The 12,803-nt window shown below is 30.6% G+C and overlaps 1 protein-coding gene across 1 annotated transcript in view; it reads left to right on the top strand.

The window, feature by feature from the left end:
- LOC130442970 (homeotic protein ultrabithorax) overlaps positions 1-12,803 on the top strand; it is a 381,554-nt gene that overhangs the window by 328,580 nt on the left and 40,171 nt on the right. The window lies entirely within an intron of this gene.

Raw genomic sequence — 12,803 nt, 5'->3', positions numbered from 1 at the left:
TTCCCATTTTATTTAATAAGGTGTTTGTGCCATTGTTTCACACACACACTCAACTGTTCGATATTGTTTTTTATTAAAAAATTGACAATCCTACGTCTAAATCACAATATATGAATCTAAATCCGACTCAAAATAATTTTCAATCACCATATCACTATAATATATAATACATACATGACTATCATATCTAAATCAAGAATGTAAATGAATTAATATTTCCATAAATTGTATAATGAAAATTGAAGGTTTGATTTTGGAGCAACAAATAATGCTAGACATTACATTCTAAAAATTTTCCTTCTTTGACTTATTATGTTTTATTGGGGTTTCCCTACTAAGCGATAAGAAATAATTCATTTTAAATATGCACCACGTTGATATATTCTGCAGAATCGAAACCGAATATTTTACAAAAAATAATGTCGGAAATTATATTCCAATTCAGTAGTTTTTATAGGCATCGATAATTAACTGGATTAATGCTCTAAGAAATGATTCTACATATTAGAGGAAAGGGACAAAGCTGTAGGCTGATAATTTGTATTTAGTCATACAATTTAGGCAAGTGGATACGGCATCTATAAGATACATTTCTCATAAAACAAAAAAATTGCATAACTAAATCTTAAGCAGATAAAGGAATAGAGCCCAGAAAGTCAACAATAAGAAAAGCAGTACGGAATGTTATGAATACTGACTGATACAATGATGAGGACACGTGAGAAGATAATTAATTAATCCAAAAGAAGGCATAAAATGAACAAATCCAACGATATTGATAAGGTAAGATCATCGTTTCAAGAATCATCCAAAGTTTGGTATAATATAATCGAAGGAATGAGTGTGAAACAGATAACACAATGCCTTTTATGAATTTTATTGCATCTGACTATCATTTAAATACGGAAATGAATAGAATGCTACTAAATTTATTAAAATGTATCATTCACAGCATCTAAAACTTATTAAAAACCAAATTATAAAGGGTTAATACATATTTAAGCCATTTCCCTGTAAATACTATGAAACACAATATCAAAAAATAAACAACTTTTAAAAAACTATAAAGTATGAGTATGGTTTGCGAACAAGTATTTATTTTTTACAAAAACTCAAAAACCATAAACAATATACCTCTCAAAATGGTGTAAAACACCTTTAGAGTGAAGAGGTCACTGTCTTAAATAAAATATAAGATCGTTGAATATTGAAACCCATAACTTTTGCGGTTAGACCATGTAAAACATGGCGATATCTTCATATAACGCCGTTGGACAGCTCTCGTATTTCTTGTATCAATACTAGGAAATACCCTGCTGGCTGTGTAGAGTTATATATGGCGATGGATGATTATACTTTGCAGTACTACCAGCTAGACACGTCCTATCTTTCGAATCTGGTTTTGATCTTTCAGTTGGGAGGATTCTATTTTCTACAATAGGCAGGTAAAATTGTCAACCATTTGAATGACCATTGACAATTTTTTAGAAATTAGTATATGATGATTAATATCACCGTGTTTTAATTCACATTATCTTCAGGTTCATAGAAATAATAAAAAAAGTAACTAATAAAAAATAATATATTTGAAGTGTGTAAGGATAATTGTCGATTGAGTGAATTATAATCAATTGAAGTTAAAAGCAATGATATTTCATATCCTTTTCAAACCTAAACTCAAACATAATTTGCGTGAAAGTAGTGTCCTTGAAAATATCGATCTCTATAGTAAATAATGTACCATGAACTCTTAGTTTTAAGTATGAAAAGCCAAGGCAAGATTTTTGGTTTTGTAATATCTATAATTTCAATTGGGATATCCTAACAAAGGAACAAGACATTTTTATTTTTTAATTCAAAATAGGTGTTTACGTATGCGGTAATGTCCTCGAATAATAATGAATATCTTTCCTTATATGATCGTCGAAGAGCATCAAGTTGATAGTCCGAGTGTTCATGCCTTAACATCTGGCAATTTTCCTTTAGAAGAGCCAATAGAGTTATCATGTTAATTATCAGATTCCAGAAGAAATTAGTAGTTTTGACAAAGATTCGTTCTTTGACTGTAGCTGGAACTAGTAAGAAATGGTAATGGATCAAGTTTATTAGAATATAACAGCCAAAATATCAAATTTGAAAAACAGTTTGAGTTAAATACATTGGAGAAGATTTGTGTAATTGGAACATTTGAATATATGGAAGAAAGTAACGAATTAATTTATCAATCCATAGTAAGAAATATTTATAAACAAGGTACAGCATAACGATGGAATATATAAGATAAAACTTTTGCTTTTTTTATGTACAGAAAGAAGTCTCTACAACCTTTCCTTTCAATTGTGATATCGATATTGCTCATTGACATATGTTGGTGGACAGATCGACTTAAACCTTTTAAAGCACAATCATCAACAAACTTTTATGTTCTTTGTCTCACTTGTATTCATAGGAATAGTTTTTTGATGGTACTATATCATTGTAATGATGTGCAATCTGTTAAACTGAATTACTGTTTTATTTCTGGTTAGTAATTGTTTACATATCATACTTTTCACTTTTTTTGTTAGAAAAATCTGTATTTTCTCAGTTTACATTTTAAGTGATATTGTAATGATGTCTATCAATTTTCTTTGGTTTTATTATAGATGTATGTCAATATTATTTTGTAAATAACATCTCCCAGTTCTAAAAAGTTATTTATCACAAATTCAGGAAACTGCGATATCAGAATTGGCTGGAAATGATTAACATAGAATACAGTAGATATTCTGTACTGTTAGTTTAAATGAACCGCGAAAATAGATTAGTTCTACCACGTACCATCGAGGACACTGGCATCCAATATCCGCTATGTAGTTTCCAGTGAATAATAACTTTGCATTTCTTCTAAGGGTATCTTCTGTAGTGAAATCGGTGTTCTATTTTTAGACTGAAATTAAAATTATTAATAATGGCGGTAAATTTTTTAGAAGTTTTCATCTACTTAAAGTCCTTCTGTTTAATCCTTGTATGTTTAGAATGTTAATGTCATTAACAAAAAATCGGACTCATTTTCCCTTGATTATTTTGTTTATAACAATTGTAATTTTTTTTATCCTGTACACATATCCTGTACACACTCTTCTGAGTGCATTCCGATTGGTATGTGTTTTTTCTCATATTTTTAGGTGTTTTATCTCTATTTTATCGTTTTTTAACATGTTGACTAGACTATTGAAATACTCGAATAACCCGTTTTGTAGAACATTTCATCATAAATCCAAAGTTCTCATAAAAACTACTTCCCACATACATCATCTAGATCTAAAATATCACTCGTGCAAATTACTTGGGCATACCAACCTAACATAAAATTAAACTTCACTAAAAGTGAGCCAATTAGAAGTGGCAAGATGGAAGATTTATCCCCATAGCAACGCGTTAGCTGTCTACCAGTGAAGGATTGTGATCACATGACTGCCAAGGGTCCTGTCCACAAGGATGAATTGCAGTACAGGGGTTTTTGGAAAGGTGAAGGATATAAATTTGGAAGGTTTTGTTGAACCAATGAATTAAGTTTTCGATTGCGTACGATATACGGTTTGGCAGTTGAACTTTCTCATCAATCAGAAATGAATCAACTGGATTTTGTGGTATTTTTAACCATGTGATGTATATTTTTCATTTTGATTTAATTCGGACATTATCATCATAGTTTTATGTAACACTTAACTATTTAAATAGTTTCTTATTACCCATTTTGTTAGAAAATGAAATACAATGACGCCGTGCAGTTTGTCAAAGCCACTAAATACCATTAAAATAACATTTGCTTGCGTTCAAACCGACGTATTCATTACACATAATACCATGTGATTGGAGTGATTTGTGACCAACCTCAAGTATAATAAAAAAGATGAAGCACAAATTTAGATAATGCATATTTCACAGACGTATAAATCAAAATGTGTGCCTCGACTGGCAATTTTACATTTAATATGAATTGGAGAAAACCGCTCCATATGCTCCTCTGCGCCTACTGAAATATTTAGGAATTCTGCTGACTAAATATCTAAAAAAATTGTATGCGGAATATCTTCAGGTGTTTTAAAATAGTGAAAAGAACAATAGATAGGTTAATGTATAACTTTATAATATTAACTTTTAAAAATATATGAGAACCTTTTTTCCCTATCTTCCCTACACACAAATTAATATCAATGAGATCCTTTGAACCAAAAAATTCACTTTAAGATCCAGTAGATTGTAAAACATATGGAGTGTGACACCTAAATACGGAGAATGGATTTTTATAACAATAATTATTCACGCTGCATTTAGTTCAACTAGTATTTCACATAACCTCTCAAATTAAGATAAACAGTGATAAATTTCAATTCATTTTCGGCTTTTCAGTCTGTTAATATAACTACTTTAGTATGTACTTTTGGGCAATATATGTCGTGGAAAATTGTAGGTACAGCAAGTTGACATTAAGTTTTGTTTCAACTGAAAAAAGTTCCCATGAAGTATACGAAATATTATAAGTGAGAATGATGAAGATTTATATGTGGAAATAAAATGTTTCTACATTAGAAACAAATGATAAGGAGAACTTAATAGAGGACTAGAAGTCTTGCAGGTACTATTAGTGAAGGTTTTTGACTGGTGAACTAAAAGAAAATAGGTTTTTATTTTCATGAAATTAAAAGATTGTCATGCACATACGGATTTTACTGCCAAATTTTTTACCGCATTTGAAAGTATGACTATGATCTTGAGACAAAAATGTATAGTTTTCAATAGGAAACCAGTAACAACTAAAAGTCTTCCTGTCTGTCCAAATTATTTATCTTGCTCACCAGATTTAGAACTATGTGACTTCTGTATCTTTTGAGAAACAAACAATCTGTTACAAGGGTAACATCTTCTTTGTCATTGAGAAAATTATAATGCAAATAAAAGCCATTCAAAAGAAGGAAAAGAAACACACAAGATGGTATAATCGGTTCTCCAAATACAAAGGCTGATCCTTTTGCTTCTTCTGCTCAATTATAATGAAAAGCTGCAAAAATATAATTTTCATTTAGCAATAGTTACCGTTCTTGGAAGTCCAATATACCAGTTGTTGCGTTGATTGCAATGACAAGCATGTGATTGGGAACGTAATCCTGATGCAAGAGATCATTGCTTTTTTCTTGTATCGCCTCACGTAATTATGGAGATAAATTGGCGTATAAAAAATTTTGTCATATGATTCTGCATATTTATAAGAAAATTATGAAAGGGAAAGTATTCAACCACAGCACGTTGCTCCACACGTTCCCGTTCGATAGTGAGAATAAACTCTCACAAAGCGAGTTTATACTTTAAGTAAGTTCGCTTCAATAGCTTAGTTTCTAGAATGTATCTATGCATAAAAGGTTAGAAGGTGACGTTTTATAAATGATTCTATTTATAAAGGGGTTAGAAGAGAAACAAAATGATTAGTTGCATAGTATCATATGAGTTTGAGATGATTCGTGAAGCTTGAATGGAGTTAAGAGTATTATTATCATTAAAAATGTCTCCATTCACTGTTTTATTCCCTACTAACAAATCATCTAAAAGATATACATAGTAGCATTTTTGGCCGGTGTTCTGGATATTTATGTATATCTGGAAGTGTTGAAGCTCCTTGCATGCCAGATATATAGTTGTGACTCCCATCTTTTGGCTAAGTTATCTCTGAAAAGCAGCTGAAGAAAAGTTATTGTTGTTGATTCTTATTTGTTTATGAGAGCTTCAATTTACGATTATTGGGTTATTAAATTCGTAGATTTTACAATCAAACTATGTGATTAACGAACCATTCAGAAGTCTACAGCCACTGTCATTGATATCTCCTGAGCTATTTGCGGCTTTACTCAAGTAAATATTTATCTTGACCTTCAAATAGATTCAAATGTGTATTAGTTGTAATCCCATAAACCGCTAAAATCACAAATATAGAAATGATAACTGTGTCAAAAAGAGTAATTTGTTCTGTTTTTGTTTAAACAATTATTGTGCAAAAGCACATTACAAGTTCTACCGTGCAATATGAATTCGTAGTAATATTTGGATTAAAGCTCAACAAAGTGAATTTAAAATTTGAATGAAACAAAACTTTTTTAAGAATCTTAATAATGTCCAAAATAGTTTTCGAGGTACGAGCAATTATTAACTTTTATCAATGTTGTTTGTATTTTTAAAACATGTTTTTAATAACTTATATATATATATATATATATATATATATATATATATATATATATATATATATGAATATATTTATCATGAATTTCAGTTAGATGTATATCATAATATATATCACTATTGTGCGAAGCAAGAATAATATAAAGCTTGAATATACACATCTGTGTATGTTACAAAATTTTTGTAGATGTTCTAATTACAGAGTATAATAACAAAAACTTTTTTGAGTTAAAATTATACACTATAATACAGCGGACGTTAACCGCATGTACCAGTATATTTGTGGCAAATTTTTAATGCTAACAACTATTTCTGGAATGTCAGATAATATACGCGGCTGCAACAAAAACGCAAGTAGACTTATTAAATTTGCATTTGGTGGAATTTGTGTTCCAAATGAAGTCATTTAATCATCCTGCCGCCAGGCGGCAAGACGGGCAAAAGCGGTAGAGAATTGTAGACATAGTGTTAGTTCAGTTTTCTGCTTTACCCACTCGCCAGAACAACTCCAGTAAATTATTGCACATTATTCCGCTTCTGCATTATTAATTACTTTAATTATATTACTCCGCCGTATTGACAGCTTTCAAGATGAAAGCAGACCACGGCGAAAAAATAATGCTGTCTTAGAAATGCATTACAATACATGCTAAACGATGTCAAATAGTCTGGTCGCTTTTATTGTCCGAAAAAAAACAAAGGGTATCAGTCTTTTTACATTCATAATTATTGATGAAATATTAATCAATTATTTGATATTCTCACTCATGTTCGTATCGTATTAATGTTATATCTAATCTGAACAGGAATGTTTTAAATATTATCAATGGCAAATATTGCCCAGTGGTGTACGTTTATCTTCCATAAATTCATCTAGTCAATCTTAAAAAAATGTGTGCCTATCAAGAACCAGAGGTAGAAAAAGTGTGAGTGAGAATATTGAGCTGGTTATTTATTTTAATTCTTTGCATATACTCTTATTTTTTTTGTATTATTATTAGAACGGTTTGTACTAGAAATACATAAGGAAGGAAATCCGCAATTCTAGAAAGCCTAGAGGTCACTTGTTTAAAAATGTTCAATATTTAATTGAAATTGCTACAATCTTCAGGTACTTCACGATTCAGTTTTAAACCACTTCACATTTTCACTATGATGGTCTGCTATAGTCGGACCAGTGAGCTTTCCCGGCTTTGCCACATTTTAGTAGGTCTAGACGAATTTTCCGTGCTTGCTCACCACCCCTGAGTTTGGGAGCAAGATTTGTATTTCAGATATTATCGATAAAATAATACTAGTAGTGAAAAGGTTAAATAATTCTGTGAAAATTATAGTGCAATAATCCGCTGATATTCCATTTTTATCATTTGATTCTATATTTAATTCATAACAAGCAAAAAATGTTCTCGCTATAAAGAACGATATCAATGCGATCTGATATTCTGATAGCCACCAAAAGGCGGTACTAATTAATCGAAATTAGTAAACTCCCTCGTCTTTCACTAAATGGTTACAATGAAAAAAAATCTAGTTGACATCAATTGACTTTGCATATATTTAAACATAAGCAAATGTAACAAAATTACTTAATCTAGGAAAAGAAATATTTAAAAATTTCTGGTGTTCCTAGTTAAAAAGTAATTTCAACAGTTCTCACGTGATAGGAATAAAATTGTTCTTCTTTTTAGCCCTTACTAAAAACTTCTTGTAGTATTATAAAACTCCGTATCTCCAAAAGCTGATATATTGAAAACTTCAAGCAGCAACAAAGAATGAAAAATAAAATGTCAAAATAATGGTATCACACGTATTCAAAAATTGTGAAAGATTGTCGAAGAACTATAGATATAATTAACAAAAAACAATTTCAATTTAAATTTGGTTATAGCTTTAGTACATGTTTAAAGTACCTGGGTAGTCCCATGAATACCCAACTAGACCTTGAAAGTAGCACTGCACTATATAACTGTATTATAAAGTATATATTCTATAATCATTTTATATCAAATTCGAAAATGCTAAGTTGATTCGTATTTGTTTAACCACCAATAATAAACGATGACAGTTAGTTTGTGAAAATAAAGAAAATTGGTTATCGATATGTAATACTTTACTTTCATTCGTCAGGCGTCTGCACATCGTACATAAAAGCAGGCAGGTGTTTATTCTAGGCGAGTCTCTTTATTTTTGAGAATTCTAAAATAATGTGTAGCCGAATTTAAACGAGGCTGTATGAGCTACCAAAACGACCATCGCAGTGGTCCAACAACTGAGGTGACGACTCCAAAAATGGTGTAGGAAATCTAGAAAGTGATATTAGATCATCGTCGGACATTGGCATTTGAAAAAGTGCGCTACATCGCATACAAAAGCTATGTAGAAAAAGAGTTTTCCGTTTTTTAATATTCACATCCGAGACACAACAATCAAAACAGTGTAAAAACAGAATAAGAAGAGAGAATTGACTACAAAAAAACCACTTTATATACAATGAAGATGTGAAAAATTTTCATCGATTATTTTAAAAAATGAAAAATTATCAATGGCTAGTTCTATACGGATCTATTGTGTAACGTTTGAGACAAAATAATCAAGCAAAAACGACTTGCTCAAAAATAAAATATTGTGATAATGTATCAATTACTTTGTTACTGCCATGTGAAAAATTTTATGATTTATTGAATTGCTGTCTCAGTTCTACACATTTAACTCTCACGGATTATTTTATGTTTCCAAACTGACAAAAAGGATCGGTTATTAAATAATTTCGTAGGTTTTCAACAGTTTATGGTTATTTTGAGAAACCGAGACCAAAACCAAAACATTGGTGAGTTTGAAAGTATAGAGTTGACACTAGATTTTGATTTTTTCTACTGAATGTGACCAGCTTCGTACTAGAAATTAGATTCAACTAGAATATGCGGCATTATAACAATCTTATTCATGTACTCGTAGTTAGATTGAGGGTATTTTTTATAAAAATACTGATAAAATTCATCTATTAATTCGAAATATCATGATTCAACCAGAAATTTATCAAAAAGAAACATTAGTACAACTCCAAGTATATTTTATGTTCTCAATATGAATAATAAACCGATTTTATAAATGTTTAAATTGCAATATCCACTTTCTGTACCTACATAAAAGCAGTATTAGGTTTTCACTTAAATTTATCGTTGAACCAAAATTTGCTGAGTACTCTGTTTGAATTGATAGTATATATAAATCAGAAGAAAGGATATTGCTATAAAAATTATGTTCAAAGTTTGCGGAGTCTTTTGCAGTCAGATAAATTGACTTTTATAATTTGTTAGGTTTATTACGTTATTTGGCATGTTTGCTGAAATTCAAGTCGGTTGCGTTTCCACAGAAAGTATTATTTATATTAAAAGATCGTATATATACGGTAAATCATTATTATAGTATACAGTTCAACAGAGAAATTAAGTCATTTATATAGAATACTTGCACACATTGAACCAGGTTTTTATGTCTATATGCCACTATGAATAAAATTGATTCAACTGAAATTTGATTACCACTCCATTATTCATATACGCGAGAAAAAAAGAAGGATCATTTAAAGCAAAAGATAAGCTAGAAATGAAATTGTTTAAATTAGTCCAAGTAATGGATGAATTAGTGCCTGTTCTGTTGGAATAAAATGTCCCCATTTTTTTGTTTCTCTTTTTTTCAATAGTTTAGCCTCCTGTAACATTTCCATACCTAGTTTCATATCATATTATTTAATAAAATTTGATACACTCCTGGTCGTCGCTTGATGCGACTCTTACAAACAGATATCATGTGAACTATGCATGATAATAGCACCCCATTTCTTGGATGAACAGCTAATACAGTAGCTGAAGAACTACAAAATGGCAAAAAATTGTGTGAGAATTACGTTGGTGCAATTTTAAATATAAAATATATTGTTAGTTAGAATTCAATAAAACACCATAGTTCTGTATTCATTTATCAATAAACATGATTCTGAATATGTAACTCTTTTCCCTATCATATGGAAGAGGTCTTATCCCTGCAGATTGGAAACTTCCTCAGGTTCAAGGCTTGGACATCAATAAAGCCACTGACAGTGGAACTAACAAACTTGGAAGCATATAAAAAAAAAGAAAAATGATGGTTCCCAAGAGCTACATCCGATTGCTTTATTCAGCAACCATCAAAAGGCCGTTCGTAAACATAGATTAACTAGGTCTATGTCACCAACTTATGGACTGAAAATATAGAGAAATATGGGGAATCCCGAGAAATCACACTGCACATATCGAAGCTTTTGACAGAATTCGGCATCTAAACCTAAAATAATTTAAAATCGTATAATTTGTCGTCCTCACATATCGATTGGCTTAGTAGTCTTCTCAAAAACCGGTCCACCCAGAAGGATATACCTCAGAAATGTTTGAGGTCATAGCTGGTGTTAATCAAATCAACCGCCCCAATAAATTTGGCTAACACCCAAATCAGAGACAGAAACAGATCACCACCACAATACCGATATTGAAAACATTCTGGAATGGGATAGAAACAATCTTGAAACACTCTTGAAAGCCTCAAAGCTATATACCCCGCAATAGCATAGAAGAAAGGTCGCCAACCTGACTATTTTTTACCGATACCGATACCGATTTAACGTGGACGATTTTGGTGGAAACATTGTAAATTGTTAATTACTTTGAATGGTATTTTTTAATTTTCTTTATATTGTCAAGTGATTTTATGTTATTTATTTGCTACTTTTACGCACATACGACGAGTGCAGGTGAGCCGGATGGAAAAATCACTTTCCGTGAGTGTTAGACACAATATTTTTTCATATCTTTGTCTCCTTTGATTGATATAGGTCTGAGACATACGTCAATTCAATAAATCGTGCGAAAAATTTACTTTTGCGTGTAGTAATATAAAGCAATATTTGAATTTTCAATCACACTTCCGCCCAATTATTATAATATATCCCAAATGTTAAATTAGAACATTTTATATGAGTCAGTTTCAAAAATGATGCGAAAATTTCTTGATCAATACAATTTATAATGGATAAAAGTTATTAGGCACTTTTGTTTACTATAAGAGGAATGTAATGTTCGCAAAATTACAGTGATGAATGCCTTCCAGAAATCGCAAATTGAATGATTACAATAGTTGCACTTGTACTACTACTACTCATTGTAAATTTAGTAATTTTTACCCTTTCATTTTTATTCTGTTCTATAAAAATTAAGAGATTTTCGTAACGACGTAACTTATCAAAATTCAACATCATTCGTAATAACAACCAACATAACTTTTAAATAGACAGATTTAAATTTATTTAATTTATGTAATTTTGAAGCTTGCTTTTTGAACAGTAATTTTTTATATTTTCTAATATCTTTATTGAATCTACTAAAAAATGTTAGATGTTATCTATACTTTTTTCAGTGTAATTTCAAATCACAATTATCAAAATTTGGGTGTAAACTATTCATCGATATCTGAAACAATCCAAAATATATTTATTGTTCGTAGAACTCATTTCCATATAAACGGTATTCACATTTCTAGACGAGATTTATCATTCGGAAATACATTGGCCTCCGATTCTAGTTGAATTTTTTTTTCGGAAAAGAGGGCTCCATTTTGTGTATCTGGAGAGGGTATCAAAAGGATTCTATATCTGATCGGAGAAGTTGAGGAAAATGAAAAAGTTTGGAAAGGAAAACTTGAGATGGATAAAAGGAGCTGTGCAGTTTTCTATTTATTGAGTTTGAAGCCAGATAAGGGATGTGTATGCGGGTCGCGTAACCGGCTGGAAGGGGTGCGACACTATGGCGGCGAATGTCACATAGTTCATTCTTTGCGCACTCAGCACATTTTAAAATGTATCAACCCCCTATAAAATTACAATAAGATATGTTCTTTTTCACGTCGTGCATTTCATATAACTGTATATATACGTGGCGAATTTTTCGTTTAATGTTCAAGGTGGATCAACGTTTGATTTTTATTCAGGACGTATTTTTCCGATAAAGCAGTTGAGCGGAAATAGTAATTTTTTGTATACGGGGAGTTTCGATAACAACTGTTATATAATTTGAGCTAATTTTTTCAATAAGTAGAGGGCTAACCGATTCCCATTCTTGAGTAAATCGTGCATTGGGGTTTTAGGCTTAACTTTGAGCATTATATGATAATATCAGCAAATCAGGCAGTCTGTTTGCGTCACATTCGATTATTTCACGCATTTTTCTTAGAATGTGTGGGTTTCGAAGGCATTTTCAACTATAAATGCGGTAAAAACCAAAAAAGAAATTTTAATTAAGCGCTAAAAAACGAAACACAAATTTTCGTTTATATTTTAAATCAAACTCCAATCGTTCCTCTTTCAATTGCAGCAAACCTTATTTCTAAATAAGAAATGTCTATAAAACAAACAGTCAATAAAAATATATTATATAAAATAAAAAAATCTCAATTTTTTTAATAGCGCTATCTTTATATTTTTGTTTTCCCTAAATTTATGAAATATTCGAAAAATTAGGTGCTGTAAGATTTTATTGAAAATTTCTTTTATCATGTTA

This window comes from Diorhabda sublineata, chromosome 4 (genome assembly GCF_026230105.1).
Source record: "Diorhabda sublineata isolate icDioSubl1.1 chromosome 4, icDioSubl1.1, whole genome shotgun sequence".
NCBI classification, from domain to species: domain Eukaryota; kingdom Metazoa; phylum Arthropoda; class Insecta; order Coleoptera; family Chrysomelidae; genus Diorhabda; species Diorhabda sublineata.
Note: the sequence above shows the minus strand (reverse complement) of the source record. Positions and strands in the feature narration are given on the sequence as shown.